This window comes from Symphodus melops (genome assembly GCF_947650265.1).
Source record: "Symphodus melops genome assembly, chromosome: 8".
Classification (NCBI taxonomy): Eukaryota; Metazoa; Chordata; class Actinopteri; order Labriformes; family Labridae; genus Symphodus; species Symphodus melops.
In genome coordinates this window covers 5,228,223-5,245,924 of record NC_136698.1, presented here as the reverse complement: position 1 = coordinate 5,245,924, position 17,702 = coordinate 5,228,223, and the positions used below count along the sequence as shown (strand labels likewise).

Genomic DNA, 17,702 nt, shown 5'->3' with positions numbered 1-17,702 from the left:
AGTCCTGTAAATGTACTGTTACTACTAAGGGGACTTTGGAAAGCCTCAGCAAAGAGTTATAGTCATTCTGGGAACAAATGTATACTTTACCTCTGACAAACTGCCCTTCAAGACCCACAGTAAGTAAAAGACAGAGGAGGAAGTGCAGAGGTGGAGAGGAGAGGAGGAAGCTCCACAGAGAGTCAGGGAGTAAAAGCAGGGTCGTATGCAGCTGTTGTGTAGCAGTCCTCAGGGTCGATTCCAGGAGGAAACTCTGCACATCGTTATGACAGCATGTCAAACCGGAAGTGTAGCTGTGGATGTATCTGTTTGTGTACCTCTTATTGGTGTGTGTGTGTGTGTTTGAGGTGCTCAAGCGAAGCAATGCAGTTGACTGGACACCAACACTTGACTTCGATGACCCTCACACACCCACAAAAAGACAGACAGTTTGCTCTAACCAACAAACAGCGACTTCAGAGCACAGATGATGGGCATCACCCATCTGAAAGACACGGCCTGCACTTTCAGACCATTCAAAGAGTTACACTACGGCCACCACTACCCCTTTACACACACACTCATACACGGATATGACCAGAATCCAAGCGGCTGTGGCTCAGTGGTAGAGTCGGTTAAAGGTCAGGGGTTTTATCCCCAGCTCCTGCAGGCACACTTTGAAGTGTCCTGGGTGAGACACTCAACACCACATTTTTTTCTCCCACTGCTGCGTCAGTGGCGTGTGAATGTGTAAAATTAGAGTAGTTAATACTGATGGACAGCCTCTGCCGTCTGTATGTGAATATGACCTGCTGTCTCAACTTTGAGTAGTCAGAAGACAAGTGGAGAAGTTTGCTTTGGCAAAAAAAAAAAAAAACTGTAAAGAAAAGTATGCCAATTAAAGTGCTTTGAATCTTATAAAGACCAGCAGGGGGCGACTTACTTTTCTTTTTTAATTGTTTTGCCTCAGTAAAGACGTAATAGATTTGAAGTCTTCCATTATTGTTCAGTCAGTAAAATCCAAAGTAAAGAATTAAAGTTAAACTTAATTAAGGACATGACTGATTGACAAAACAATAGGGACGTAAAGAATAATCGTGAAATTGTGATAAATTGATTCAAAGGTGTCAAGATTCACATCCGTACTCTGAAATGAATCGCAATAATAGGGTGAGCAACAGCAGCTGTAGAGATTTATAAATTGAGGATGCACCACCATCTTTTAAATGGAAGGTGTGGAAGCATTTTGGCATCCCTGAGACAGAAAATGACGAGGTGAGAAGATGACAGACAAAAACTGTGTGAATATTGCAAAAAGACAGGGGAACTATATGAATAGCACAACCAACATGATGCAGCATTTAATCGACAGCACGATGAGAAGCTCCAATCATCTCCCCTTGTTGAGAGAAAAGAAACATTAAAAGGCCAGACGACACTGACAAGTGGATTTTCATTCCCTCAAGGAATCTTTTTCATCATCATTTGTCTACATTCTCATTTTGTAAAATAAACTTGTGAGAGAATCGTATTGTGAACCCAGCATCGTTAATCATATCATATCATGACTTGAGTGAATTGTTACATCCTATACAAAACAAAGATGACCGCCACTAAAAGACCACCAATTGGTGATATTACAATGACTGCATCCACTTGTTATACACAGTCAATGAGTAAAAGAGACATCACAACAAGCAGAAGATACTTTAACACAGACTGCGACCTTTTGATTGACAGGTCAGTCGCACTGAAACCTTTCAATCTGGATAGTGGAGTAGCATTGTGTATCCTCCTCCTCATCAAAAAGTGTCGCTTCAGAAGCATCGAACAAAAAGGCAACTGGCAAAATGGCTTCAAAACAAAGTCCTCCAACCAATGTATCTACTTCATGGCTTCATCCATCTCTGCAGTCTCTCCCTCCAGTCCTTCCTCAAACCCCCCCTTAGTAACTGATCCTCCTCAGGTTTCTACCTCAAGGAGCAAAGAGGTCCCCTCAGGGCCAAACATATCCTTCACATTGCTGAAATTGTTTAGGTATGCTTGGTTTACCTTTGCTTGCATGCAGAATTTACATAATCATCCTCACTGGCTCAGAAAATAGCTGAGGCAGGTCACGGTACAGATGACCTTTTGGTGAACTCGGCCCACTGGAGTTTTCAGCTCTCGCCTCGGTCTGATCTCTTCACCTCAGTGACAGAAATCTGATGGGATACTGGGCACAGAAAAATGGGTTTTGATGGAATTTTTTTTCCATTTCTGTCCTGTGCCTGCTCTTGATTTTGAAGCAGCTCTCCAAAATGTGTGAAAGTGGCCTCTCACTGTTTAATTATGTAACGGGGGATTTAAAGTGGTACATGTTAAAGCTCCACATAAAGCAATCAAAAACAAGCACTTCAAAGTTTGGAACAAAGGGGAGCAAATTCATCTATCGAGGGAGCCTGTTCAATCTGATATTCAAGTAGATTTATGAAACTGTTGATCTGAAAGTCCCTATCCTCTTGAATTCTCTCGCTCTGCAAAAACTACTTTGCTTTTGCATTTAAATGTTGTTTATTACATTAGCATTAAATGTTTTGTCTGATGTTGCAAATTAAGCTTTAAAAGTCTGAAACCAAAAAGTAATCAGTTCATATTAGGAGTCAACATCGGTGAATTAATGAGAAAGCTCCAAGGTGTCACATGAGTATATTTATTTATTGTATTTATATTCAGTTTATTTACCAGGGACAATACATGTAGACATTGTTACAGCTAATTAAAGTGAAACAGATGCAGTGTGTCATAGGACTTCTCGCTATGGCTAATTTGCAAACCTTGTTCCTGGTTGGGCTTTTAGGAATTAAACACACGATGCGGCACCTTTGTGAAGCAGTTTCCACATCCTTCTGTAGCGGTCTTTGACATCTGGTGTTTCTGCGTGTCATGTTGTGTCTGTCATGGCGGCTGTTATGATAAGACACGCCCCGTTTCAAATGTAAAATTGCGGATTTCTCTGGCTTTGACAGCCAGTTCATCACATGGAAATATCTGAGGTAATGTCAAAAGTAACATATACAATTCTACATATTTTATGTTTCAATTAGGATTTTTTGTCTGTTTTTTAAAGTAGGGGACCTAAACTTTAAAGTGAGTGCATGTTTTTGTGATTGATCAAATACATGACTACAGTATATGTATTGACGTAGACATAACCCCCCATGCTGTCTCTTTTTCCTCCTCTCTGAGGTCGTGCCAGCAGCTTCTTTGTGGTCTGCAGAGAGTCTGTTAGCTTGCGGCTCCACACTGACATGACCAAGCGCCACACTGTGTAAGCATGTGTCTCTTAGCTGTGTCGCACATTCTGAACTAGCATACGGTGTCTCGCTGAGCTAGCGGATGTCTTCCAGGCTGCAACATCTGTCAACAGATTGACCCGCTGATAGATGGAGTCTGTCAGGGGAGACGCAGCAGAGGCATGGTGGCATGTGTGGTCAGCTGATGTGTCCCCCTCTTTCTCTCTGTGTTTCTGTCTTTCTTTTTTGGTGTCTCCAGGGAGACAGGCAGAGACGCATGCTGACATGTGATAATCAGGTTTGTCACTAATGGTTTGCTTTATTGCAATACAAATGAGATTTCCTTTACACACCGTTCTTCAATTTGTTGTCTGCTGGTTCTTAATCATCTCCTTATGTCTGTAAAATGGGGGATGGTAGACTGTTTCAACAGCTTTTGTTTGATTTGAAATTGTTGGACTATTGACTGGCTTCCAGGTCACCCTGTCCCACTATACACTGTCAATAAATAAAATTATATATTCACGCTCAAGTTACCTTGTCAGCCAGTGACATTTCACTCTGCTTCATGCTGCTGGTTATCAATAATAAACCTGTCAGCTCTTCTGTTTTTTTTTGGCTTCTAAAAAATCAATGTAGATTCTCTGACCCGTAACGGAAGTTTGAAAATCGATCAATGTCTCTCTCTTTTTATTCATAGGCAAAGTTGCTAAAGATTTTGTTCACCTTAATTTACAACCTGCACCATCTTTTAGTGTGAGCTGGCTGCCCAAAAGCAACGGACAAGGGACAGAAGAGAGATAGTAATGCTCTGATGGTTGTTGTGTTTTGATTGTCAGCGTCTCATTGTCTTTCTGTGCTAATATCCAATCAGAATGTTTTTTGATATTGGTGAGGGTTTAGTTTATTATTGTCCTTTACAATCTAGCTGTATTAGCCAGAATTGGGACAGCAATTGTCATACAGTTGGCTAAGACATGGCTTGTCATGGACCATATGTGGCTCGTGTTCAAAGTGCCAGATCTCCACCACCTGTTGACCGTATGTCGTCGCTGTATTTCGGCCAAAACTTGTTTTCTCTGTGGGTGGTTTTCTTATTATTAACCGTTAAACATGATGCTGTGTCATTATTGAGGATTAAATATCTACAGTAATGCCTTGTGGATTCTTGGTCCATGGCCTTGTATGGCAGGCTGAATAATTAAAATGAGGAAAGAGAAAAGTAATTGGATCACAGTGTAGTGAGTTTAACACTGACACTGTTGATTTACAGTGAATAGTTCCAGCTGTTAGACACAGAAGGGGACACATTGACACATAGTTAGTAGCATTGAGTTAAATAGTGATTTGATGGTCTGGGGTTAACACCTTACAACCGTTTAGATTGTATAGATTTTCTGTGCAGCCTGGTTTTATCTGCCAGAGAAACATTCAGGTCTTGCAGAAACTTCCATACCTGTAGCATGGCTTGGTGTCGATGGCTATGACTTCTAAAAAGATATATAGAGATGGAGAGTCACAGTGGCAACTCAAACTTAAGTGGTTGGCAGAGGACTACAACCAGAATAGGATTTGTACTTGATTTTACTTTTTGATTTTACAATGTGCTAACGAAACTGGGGCTATTTACCAGTCATTGAATTTCTTTTTCTTTTGTCAACTTCAGTGTTTTAAAAAAGTACAATCTGGACCTGCCTTTACTGTATTAAAAAGAGCTTTATTAAAAACTGGAAAACATTCAGATAAACAAAGGTGTTTTTCTCCAAGTACATAATCCTACACTGGAAATGAGTATTTTTATAGGACTTCCTTTTCTGTCTCCATGTTACCTTCTCAATGCACTTACATAAACTCAAGAGGCTGTAACGCTGCTGTGGGTGTATTCTTTGTGTACACAGCGAGCTTGTCACACTTTGAGATGTAGTGTGGATGTTCTCAGACACACAATACACTCTGTGGCCCATTTCTGTTCCGTTCAGTTCTTTTCCATCAGACTTTTTCTGATCGAAGTCGAATCTAAGTCATTGTTTTTGATGCCCCATTTCGACCTACCTTGGCGGTTTAGAGATAATTGTCAGTTTACTTGTCAAAATGCAGAGAAAATATGAGATGGAGGTTTATTTGCTTTAGATTGATTTGATGAAATATGTGTGGGATTAGGGCTTTGATGTTTGGGGCTCGGAGATTAAACGTTTGCAGCTGCTCTGCTTCAATGTTTAGCTCTCAGTTCTGCCTCGATTGATTTACAGGCCCACTCATCTTTCATTTCTGACTGGCAGCTTGGAGACGCATACTGTGAAAACATCAAAATTCTCCTGATACTCTTGAAGCCCTGCTGAGTTTTGCCACATACTTTTGTGAGTTGTATGACATTTAAAGTTGCTGGTCTCATTTACATTCAGCTCTGGATGTTCTCCTTAAAGAAGAAGTCTCACAATCAAACAGATCAAACAGATGCTGGTTCAAGTTCACTTGAAGAGCATTACAAGCACAGTATTATGAGCCCATTAAAGTTGGCTTGTGTGATTCTAATCCAATAGAATTGTCAAATGAAACATGTCTCCTTATAGTCTGCTAGCTGATCTTTCTGAGAGTGATTCAGTTCGAACAAAGTATCGACCTACTAATAAATTGTGTTCTGACTCGTGTGATACAAAAACTGATACACCCGTGCTGAATATCAGTATTGATTGACTGTATTTGATGAACAAACGTACAGTACAGCAGTTTAAATAGATAACCCTCCTAATTTGACTCACCAAGTCACTATTTCAACATTGCGTGGCAGCACTTGTGACATAAATGATGGTAATGTTGACGGAAGTCAGTCAGTCAAAGATAACAAAGGGATATTAGAAGAAGAAGAAAGCAAGATTATGACAGACATTTACTTTATGCAGTCATTGTGATATCACCAATTGACTTGAAAGTCAACTTCTACTCTTTTGTTGGCTGCCATCTTGGTTTTGTAGGGATGTAACAGGAGGCTGTGGCTCAGTTGGTCATCATTCTACCACAAGGTTTAGGGTTCGATCTCCAGCTCCTGCAGCCACATGGTCGATGTGTCCTTGGGCAAGAAACACTTCGTCGGCATATGAATGTTTATAAAGTGGATTAATAACCTCTGACGGTCAATGCAAATAGCAGCCTCTGCCATCAGTGGGTGAATGGGTATGGATGTGTAGGTGTAACCTGCTGTGTACAGTCAGAAGATTAGAAATCTTAGCTTTACTCCTATATGGACCATGCTTTTCTGTAATCTTTCTGTAGTCAGACCACCAACATTATAAGTGGACCACATGAAATCACAAATTCTTAGTATTATACAATGAATTGATTTGAACCAGTCAGGTTAAAAAAATGAATCTGTGTCTTTAATAATTAAAACTGTATTTTCATGATAACAAGATTCCAATGAAAAGTCAATCTTTGGATGAATGCAGGAATTTTTAGAAAACTAAATAAGGTCCCTTTGTGGTCATACTAACTGCAAATGGAAATGTTAGTGCTCCAGCTTTAAAAGTAAAGGCATTCACATTAATGCATTTGTTTTGAAGCACTGACAAATCCAATTAGTCTGGCACCAGCTTTGCTAAATTAGGCCAAAATTGTTATTTGTGCTTCTCTTGCTTCAACATTAATTAAATGGTCATCGATCAGTACAACAGCTGTTTCCTCTCTCACCTGATTTTCACTCACTTTAGTCTTCCGATAGATGCTGACATGTTTCTGTCACAGTCAGCGAACATCTGTCCATAACTGCTTATGCACATGGAGGCATGCTAATGAAGCGTATTTGTCCTCCAACTCTTCCATACAGCCCTCCCCAGTTCAACACTTAATGTGTTTATACTCCTTTTTAACTGAAGAGGACTGATGGCGAACCATCCCATCCACCATATGTTCCACAATGAGCTCGTAACTTATTTGTGCCCACAGAAGCTATTTTTAGAGTTAGACAGACAGTGTCCATTTTCCTCAGATATATTGCTCAGGTTAGAAGCTCAAAGCATTTTTCATATGCTTCAGTGACCCAGGTTTGATAATCTGACAAATCATTTGGAGTTATGTACTAGAATGGCTAACTTTAGCGTTCAATCCGTTTCTAGCTAACTGTACCGTTTGATTATATTACAAAATGTCAAACAAAAGACGTCACTTCCTTGCTTCTGATGTAAGCTAGCATTTGATAGCTTCAAACTGATTGCATGCTATTGTTTGCTATTGTGGCTCATCTGCCCTAATAAGCTGCTTAACCTCGCTTTAGTCATCAAGTGCATCCCACCCTTCCCTTACCATCCTCACTTGCTCCCACGAGTGGCAAGGAGGGGTTGCTGCAGCTTACTATCGAAACGCTACATGTGTCTTCACTCCCATTCAGAATCACAGCGCCCACGCCTTCGCTGTGGTCAGCTACGCTGCAGTGCATGAGTTATCTGTCCGAGTGCTCATTCCCCCAGTACTTATAACATAACATAACATAACATGAATTGTACATTTTAGCCTTGAGTCAGGCGTCAGAGGAATACTTGATCCTGTTTGATTTCATCCTTACGGGTGATCACCACTGGCGAATAACCAGCCTTCTCAAAGCGTAACATAAAGCGTGATGTGGCATGTGATGATGTTTAACTTGGCATCTATAGGACTCACTCTCCTTAAAAACAGAGCATGTCAGTTAGAGGCTTGTTCCCCTTTGCGTTAGTCACAAAGGAACAAAGGATTCTGCCACATCGACAGACTGCTGGATGCTTCACACATGCTTGTGTCTCTAAGCAAGCGTGTGCACACTTGTGTGTGTGTGTGTGTGTGTGTGTGTGTATGTGTGTGTGTGTGCATGTTTCTTTCTGTTAGTGTCAGTTTTATGTAAAGTTTTCTTCCAGCGATAAAAAACAAAGAAAGACAGGCTTCATCACCGCTCACTTCTTAAAATAAGAGCCCAATATGTCGTTTTATTGTCGTGTCGATCCGATTTTCCAGAAGACAATAAGTTATTTATTTATTTATTTTACAGTGACTGGCACACCCACTGTTGTCAAAAAAAGCTCAGTATGTTGCACTTGTATTTACAGTGACAACCCCCAGCTGTGACAGGCAATCATATTCTTGAGAACCGCGATACCTCTCCTGTCTGCCCTGCTTCTTTAAAGGCTATATGCTGTGATGACAGGTCTGCCCTGTTTCACTGTGTTGTATTAAATCATAAAACATACAGGATGTCTTAGTGAAAAGTCTTCAAGCTATACTGTTGTTCAAAGATCTAACATTAGAGGAGCTTTGTATTATCATTTTACAGCCTCTACTGGATGATAGCAACAGAAGATATTGGGTAAGTTGTAAAATGATATACCGCTGATACTCACATTTCTGTGGGTTTAAAATGCCCTCATGAGCTGCATCAGGAGGTTTCAGCTACAAAAAGATGATCTGGTATTTTTTTTCCCCCAGTCGTGACGAACATGTCTTCTTTTATCAAGTGAAATCATGACACCATAAATTTTCTAGGTCAAGGCTCTTAATAAGAGATGTGAGGAAAAGAGGAGAGGTGAAGTCTGAGGCTGACATAAATGAGAGACGTAAAGGAAGAAGGAGACAAAGAAAGACGCACAGACAGACAAGGAACACAGAGTCTGAGATTGTGTGAGTGTCCGTGTGTGGGTTGTTGTGTGGGTGACTCGCTCAATAAGAAACTGTGACACAGATAAGTGCTCATGTGTGACAGCTCGGTTGTTCTTTTAACACGACGGCCCTGCGCCTCTCCCGGCTTCAATTCACAACAACAACATCTACGTGTCAGCAATGAAAATAATCTGCTACCTGAAGGCACTGGTTGTGTTCACTGGGAATCATAAATATCTGTTACTCTAGGGCCACAATACTTTTGTTCCTTAAAGGTCCCATATTATGGCCTTTTGGGGGTTCATCTAATTCATTTCTACTAAGGTATGTTCACAATCGCTAATGTTAGAAAAAAGTGTGCCAAGTCTGATCAGATAGGTCGGTAGATAGATCTACTCTCTCATAAATGGTCACTCGTTCAGCTTTGTTCTCGGATATGACCCGCCTCTTTTACCATATTGGGAATGCTACGGTCAGTCCAAGGGAGATTGTGCTTACTACAATGGGCCAATGGGCTTGGATCAGTGATATCATGGATTTGTGATGTAACAAACCCATTTTCAAGGAGGGGGCAAGGGACCAAGAGTTTTATGTGGCTATTGCTACAGCTAACAGGAGGACATAGGAGAGCCTTGTTTCCGCAGACTTTGAATTTTTGCATGTAGATGTGCCTAAACATAAACAAGACACCATAAAAACACACTAAAGAGCATATAAGATCAGACAAAAAGCATGTTATGGGACCTAGACACAGTCAAAGGTTTTAAAGTTTTTTCTCTCTGACAAAAGTTACAGTGAGCCTAAATAGAGATTAAAAGGCCTTAAAAACTGCCGCTATTGGCTATTATAAAATGTTTAACACATTAATGGGATTTTTATTGTTAACCTGTTCATTCTTTCCAAGTGCTTACAGTATGTGGGTAATGCTGAGGAGTTCCTGATGAGTTCTGCAAAGAGACTAAACAGTTGTTTTCCCAAAGTATACATTAGCAGTAAGAGTTGATCACTGTGACAAATATAAACAATATTAAACAAGTCTTAATTAGTGCCTTGTAGTTCAATTTCATGCCTGTAATCCATCACTCCTGACAAGGTGCAGGTCGCCCTTTCCCGGAGCTGGTGCAAAATGGTGTCATATCCAGGTAGTGAATTCCCTGCAGTGTGTGAAAGCAAATAAACAGAGATTAGCTATTAATACACTTGTAGTAAAAGCCCCATGTGTCTCATTTGTTTTGTGCAGCACACAGACAAGCAGAAAGCAAGAAGGAAATTAATATTACCATTAGCCGAGAAAGTTTGTGTTGGATGAGGGACTAATAAATGTGATACAAAGGACGGTGTCGTTAATTCGAATACTGTCAGCAAAAGCACAAGATGTGGCTACGATTTGTGGTCCAACACTTAATGTGAAGCAGTCAAACAGCCGAATGGATCATTAAAAAGTAATGTACATTAATCTGCATGATCAAGGCTCAACAAAGCAGGAAATGCAACGGTTAGTTGAAGACATTAGTTTGGACTTTGAGACAGTCTTTGGCAAATCATTACCATTTATATTTAAACTCACATGAGGGACACAGACCAGGAGTAATTACATATCTTAATACTGAGTATGCATCAAATGACACCAGTGTTAAAGGGGCATTTCAACATTTAAGTACCTCTCATTTTCTATTAACAGTTGTATAAAATCTTGTGGCGCAAAAAGCTGCAGTACCAGTTAATACTAAAACAGTAAAAGCAAGAGCATTTACCCGGCATGGAAAGCTGCACTAAAGATGCTTTTGGATGACTAAACAAATGGCTGACATTACAGGGTCCTCTTTGGGAACTCTCACCAACACTATACAAGGGAAGACTTTTAAAGTTAGCATGTGACATTAATCTCTCTTGTGACGCACTTAGAGTAGCTGCTCTGAACCTTTAAGGAGGGACATTTGACTTTTTCCCCTTACATATCCATTAATTAGATTATTTTTACTGGAGAAAGGAAAGAGAGGGAGAATAGTAATGCCACATTTCATGCATAAATTCTAGATGTAACGGTGATTGCAGAGATGTAAAAACGTAATAATTATGTAAATTAAAAGTTTAGTTTAATTAAAATACCTATGCATACAGTAATGCAGCCATTTGAGGGTAATATATCATGGTATGTATGTTTAATTATACTTTAAAAAGTATGTGTTTCTTCTACTTCATATATTAGCTTTAAATAGAGAGGGAACATGACAGAAAAATAATTAAATTATATTTAAAATAACTGAATATTAATTGAGATAATTACTTGAGAGTAATAAATTAACATAAATCTCTACTTTGTAATAATGAGGATGTTAAAACCTTTAGTTACCTGCTCTGTCTGTGTGGCGTGGGCGTTCCTCTGTGGTCATGAGTGCTGATTAGTAGATTAAAATCAGCAGGGATTTTATCAAGTGGCTTAGAGAGCAACAGTTTTCTGGCCTTACCTCAGATTTAGCAGTAAAACTATTGTGTTAAATGACGTTTTTATACGCTGGAAATGTCAACTACAGTGTTTCACCAATAAATAACGTTTCAGTCATTGTGGTCAATATCTGTGTGTGCTTTATATAAAGTATGTTTCATAACTCCTCACTAAACCTCTTCAGGTCTAAACTACAAGTTGAATTGACAAATGAACACGCTACGTTTGACATGACTGTGACGTGCTTCTGTGTCAGAACTGTGATTTTGTCCACAGTATGCACAGCTCCATGTGTAAATCTACTGTTGTTGCATAGTTATGTCCTGTTTTTTTGCTGATACAATGTGTTTTTGAACTGCTGAGCAGACTCTTTGAAGACAACAGGGTCAGCCCATTAGCCAGAGCTTCAGATTGATGTTGAGTTTGCAAATGATCAGGTGAGCAGTTTTGGAGACACTGGAGGATGAACTCGGGAGGGCCTAAAAAAGGAAACTATTTTTGATTGGAGCTAAAATGTTATATTTTAATTATTACTTTGATACCTTTATCGTGATTCTCTTTATCATTTCACAATTTTTTTCTAGCATGCTGATCATCCCAGTGTTGAATTGTTACCACTTCACTTTCCGTGGAGAAGTAAATGTTCCCCCAGATTCACATGTGGAAGATTTCCCTCATACAGTAATTGTCTTCATAATTGATTTTAGGTGAATGTGAGGCTGCATTCATAGAAGAGCTGCTCGGCACGACTCCCGCAGGGTTTCTCTGTGTGCGTGTGCATGTGAGTGTACATGTCTCTGTATAACCTATGTATGTTTGACGTGACCATGTGCACATGTTTGTGTGTGTGCTCCGAGTCATCCTTCTGTGATACTGTGTCATTCCACTTCAAAGCCTGATTGGTCAACGACCGTCTCTACGAGGTGGCATGACGTCCTTCGCTCCGGGAGGTCTTTTTAGCGTGTGTGTTCGGCTTATGTGTGTGTCTGCATCTGCGTGTTATTTTGATGTGCTGCGGGTGTCTCAGGGTGTACTTCTTTTTCCTTTTCCAGGAGGCAAACAAACACATACAGTGCAGTACATACAGTTCACAAACACACGCGCACACACCCACACACACACACACACACGCACACACACACACACACACACATTCAGCAGTGTATAAATCTTTAGACGGCAGACTAATCAAGATGGAACATACAGGGCCAATTAGCACAAGATGAAGTGACCTCACTTGCCTTTTGACCAGTAGTACTTAAACATCACACACACCACACACACACACACACACACACACACACAAATGCCGGATATAAAGAAAGAAAGGCAGAAAACAGTGAAATTACTTCTAGTCTGTGATGGAAATACCTTTATTTCTCCCTCCTGGGCCACAACAAGGGTTTAACAGCCTCTTTGACTGTAACAATATCACACAGATTTACCTGCTGTTTTGTCTGCAATAAAAACGGCTCTGCTTTGGTTCAGTGGTGGAGCGTTTGGTTTAGGGCGTGCTCCACTGCGGGGGAGGTGGGCACACTGCGATCACAGCCTCCAATATGTCAAAAGTAATTAGGCTGATCGGAGTATATAGCCTATTATGCACAGAGAGGTGTGTGTGTGTGCTGTGTCCTGTTAATTAGACTGATGATGGAAGCACTTTAATAAGCTCACGGAAGAGTTTTTGTCTTTACTCAGAGAATACACAAAGTCTGTTTGCTTTTATGGTTTGGAAACGCCGCTCTTATTCTCCTGGGTAGGCAATCTGTGATCATATCAAGATATGAAGGATGTAAGAACAATTCATGTTGACGCGAATACAAATTTGTTGTCAAATGTGATGAAATTCAATAAATATTTCAGCCACAAATGCAAAAAAAAGGAAAAAAAAGCATCATTAGGCCTGGTGATATGACTAAAAATGTTGTCAAGATAACAATGTTCATACCAGTCGATAACGGTAATAGTCACGATAAATGTAAAGTCATTATTCCTTTCAAATTTAAAAGATGTTCACTCCTCAGTGAAAGCTGAAGACATCTGATGGTTAACTGTGGATGTGTTATTCTTTATTATCAGAACTTGACAAACTGTACTTGAACAGAGGAACATTTCACAATCATAAGCACGGTGCTAGAAAACGAGAAGATTTTTTTTTACTGCCCAGGCTTACGTGAGAGCTGCAACAAGTCCCTCTACCTTTAATACGTCTATACGTTCAATCTCCAGCGAGTGAATTCATCTTTTGGTCTCTTTAGTGGTTTAAGTCATAAATGGGTTTGAATAGTTTAAAGTATCGTCACTATTTTAGCTTTATTTAGATGGGTTAATCAATAATGAGATTCTTGTGCATCCATAGATTGCGCTTCTTAAATGTGAAAGGTGAATTAATTTATTTAGTTTTTTCTTTCTGTCCGTCTTTCTTTTCTTTCTTTCTTTTTTGGTCTCCGGAGCTTAACACTTTGTTGTAGGATTGACCACCCCTCTTCTCAGTGTTTTAAAGTGCTGCTGTAAGGACTCTTGACATATTCATCAGAATTTTTTTATTCATTGTTTTTCACGAAAATACTTCATAAATTGCTATTTAACTATTGTTATTGTAATCTTAACACTATTTGACTAAATTCATTTTACAGACTTTAAATTCAACGGTTGTTCAGATTTAATAAAAAAAAAAAAACTTGCCTTCACTATTTTTAAACTCATTACTCTGCTGGCTCTTGGTCACAAAACTCAAGCTGTGAGCTGGATGTAATAATGAGAAATGATGAATCGCTGAAGTCTCCCCGCAGATCTGGGCATGGCAGTGTAATCAATTTTCAATAAATGTATTTGGAGCAAAGTCTGTGTGTTGTATGCTAAAATAGCCCAGAGTGTATTCCTTTAATGATGAAATAGAACTGTGTTGGTAGGATGGAGTATGATAGCACACTGCCGTTGTTCTTTTCTTGAAGCAAAGCCCTGATTCAAATCCCTTCTTGCACGACTTTTCTGGTAGGTAGTGCTTGTAAGGCTTCATGAGCTGTTCCAACATCTCCTCTGTAGACATTGTGGAGTTCTCTCCGCATTACCATTTTTCTTTTTTTACCCACACTTCAAAGACTTCTGAGCAGGCAAAATATTCAAGGCAGAAATAAACTGGGTCTATATTCTGCTGTTGATCTTCTTTTTTTTTTTTTTTGAAAGTCTTTGTTGACAACATGCCACTAAACGCACTGAAGCTACAAATTAGATGGCGACAATTGTCACCATTTGAATAAGCTTTGGTCCAAGAATTTGATACTCGACTACATTTTTCGCGTGACAAGCATTTGATTTTCCCCCAAACGACCTTCCATCCCAAGGGAGAGCTGAAAAACCGGGTTCTGCTGTAATTAGGCTAGCTTGCTGACAAAAAAAAGCTACACCCAAGGTAGAGGGGGAGATAAAAGGCAGGGAGGTATAGTGAAGGAGTGGATGAAGGTGGGAAGGGGGTGAGGAGGAGTGGCGATAATGAGAGGCAGGGTGACAGAATGAAAGAGTGCAAGAGGAGGAGAGCATGTCAAGAATCAAGGGGGGGATGTTTGCCTGCGGCTGGCTCGTGGTGTGATGTCGTTGAATCTTCTCACCATGTTTTATTAGAAAGGCCTCCGTGTAAGGGTGTCTGTTGTCAAATTAAAACTAACAGATGTGGGAGTATCTCATCAGGTATGGCTGCTGCATCGTGACACTTTTATTTAGCTAACAGCAGCTCAGCTGACCCACAGGTAGAGTAGGAGAGTGAAGAAACACAGAGTATGTGATGTGTAATTCTCTGAACGCTGCATTAGAAATGAGCTGACAGTGCAGACACTAATGGGAGTCCCTTTCTTGCAGTAGGCTCACCTTTGAACGATACATATCACAACAAGTTGTACAACTGAGATTTGCATAAATCAATAAACAACATAACTGAAAAAGTTAAAACATGAAAGTGGTGTATAATTAATAAAAAAAGACATATCACTTTTTTTAAAATGCACTAAAGTATTGATGCAACCAAATTACAAGCAGAATGGTAACAAAATTACTTTGTTGAATATGGCGGCAAAGAAGAGAAAAAATATTATTTGTGATGCGAAACACCAAGAGGATAAAGCTCGTTCCTAAACAAGGATGAACCTTATGTTGACGTTTTCCTCGCGGATGTGGAGTTGACCTGCTATTGGATTGGCAGGTTCCAAACATTGCCGGTTACCTTGTGCTACCTTACAGTAGCTTGAAGTATAGCTACAGTACAAACAGTGATAGTACACAGTACGTCCTGCAGCCAGTGTGTGCAACTACAGTAGGAGTGATTAGTTTGAATTTTATGTTTTCAAGCTGTAAAAACCGTTTCTACCGACTCAGCTGGAATAAATTATAATCTAACCTGGAAAGTTTTCAACTCTTTACATCATTATGGTTAGGGTATATCATATAATAATTATAATAAATTACTCATGTATACAAAATGTACAAACTCAACATATTGAAGCAAGAGATGGAAATATGGATGGATAATGTTTATTGGCCCTCTCTCTGGTTAAGCAGTATTGAATCTTTAATTGATTTTCAGGCTGTTGAGAAGTGCCCTTTTAGAATAAGATTTTAAATTCATTACATTTTCTTGACAAGACTTTTTTTGTTTTTTTTTGTTTATTAGCCTTGAACTATAAGCTTTTGGTGCTCATATTAAGATCGGTTGAATGTTTGCCCCACAACTGTACAGACATTTTAATATTAATTCATTTATTTCCTCATTAAATTTTGCTGATTGCTCTGCATGCCAGACTTTTCACAAAAATGGAAGAAAATGGTAAAATAGCTATTAGGACTGCTCATGTTGCAGCTTTTTTTTAATCTAAGACCTTGTGTGTAAGGTGTTGTGTCTTATATGAATGTTGTAACCTTTTTTTTTTTTTTTTTTTTTTTGGCTTTTCATGCCTTTATTATAGATGGAGGAAAGTGGATAGAGTCGGAAAGGGGGAGAGAGTGGGGAGAGACATGCGGGAAATGGGCCACAGGCCGGACGCGAACCCGGGCCGCCCGCGCGTGAGGACTGAGCCTCAATACGTGGGGTCGCGCGCACTGCCGCTGCGCTACCGGCGACCCCGAATGTTGTAACCTTGATGTTTGAATTTTTAAAAGCTGTAAAGCTCTTTGATGCTGCTCTAGGATCAAGTAGCTTGGTGATGCATGGTAATGCCTCAGTGTGTCACCCAGCTGTTATTTCACAAGTGCGCAGGTTGGTTGTGAGGTTAGTGAAGGTTCTGTTCAGGACACAGAATCATTAATGATAATGAGATCATCCGAGTCCTCCTTAGACACTTTCACATAACAGATATTGCAATTTAATTGCTAACACTGCTGCTGACTGATTATGTCTGTGTGTAATTATTTAATGTATGCAAACTGCAAATATTGGACAGTAATTCATTAAATGACATAAGTAGACTATATTAATTGGATTATTTCGGTGACTTGAAGGCTATGTGAAGTCAGAAAGGTCTGTTTTTGTTCTTTCAGGAAGTAAAAACCTGAATGAACACATCACATTGACAGTCAATTCTATGTTGCTCGTAATTAACATCTGTTTAGCTCATTGATTTGCAATATTGTCTGCAGTGACTTATACTAACAGAATGTGAAGGTTATCTTCATCTTTTAAACATAAAAACTGAAATATGTACTCTCTTGTGGCACATGTTGTCATACGCTAACCCTAAATACATTACAGTTGCTAATCCCTCTCTAATGCTGCTTTGACAAGAGTGTTCAGCTTATTTTTTCCCACCAGGATTTGGATGAGAGGATACAGCTTGTATCACTTTCTGCTCTGTGTTCTGTGTAAGAACAGATACAGAACACTGTAAGCCTGGTTCAGGGACTAAGTGATTAGGCAAACCTTAAACTGAACAAAGGAAATAACAGATAACTTAAACACGTATTGTGCTCCTTAGCTGGATAGCAGGTTAACCATTAACCTACTGGCAGGAATCTCACGTCGACCACATCCTTTAGACTCCTCAGTCTTTTTTTTATTTGCTGATTTTATTTGTTTCCTGTTGCTTACTTCTTTCTTTGTTACTATTTTGTGAAAGAACTGCTAATTGCTTTTTGTTTTAAGTTACATATGCTGCTAGCCAGCCTCAAGAGAGCTGTTTTGGTTTCTCTTGCACACTGCTGTTGGTATAGCTCACTGGCTTCTGTTCTACTTGCTCTGTTAGCCCTCGACTCCTCAATAGTTAACATTTAGCTGTTTGAACTGCTAACAGGCTTCTGTTTCTATTGGCGTATGCTGCTTTACTGCACTCTGTTTTTTTTGTTATTTGTTGCTAAAATAGCTGTCAATTGCTTCCTGTTACTAACTAAGGTTTGCACTG

At 39.6% G+C, this 17,702-nt stretch overlaps 1 protein-coding gene across 1 annotated transcript in view; it reads left to right on the top strand.

Moving 5' to 3' along the window:
- LOC306828085 (ephrin type-B receptor 1-like) overlaps positions 1–17,702 on the top strand; it is an 86,891-nt gene that overhangs the window by 13,284 nt on the left and 55,905 nt on the right. The gene's annotated exons all lie outside the window — the stretch shown is intronic.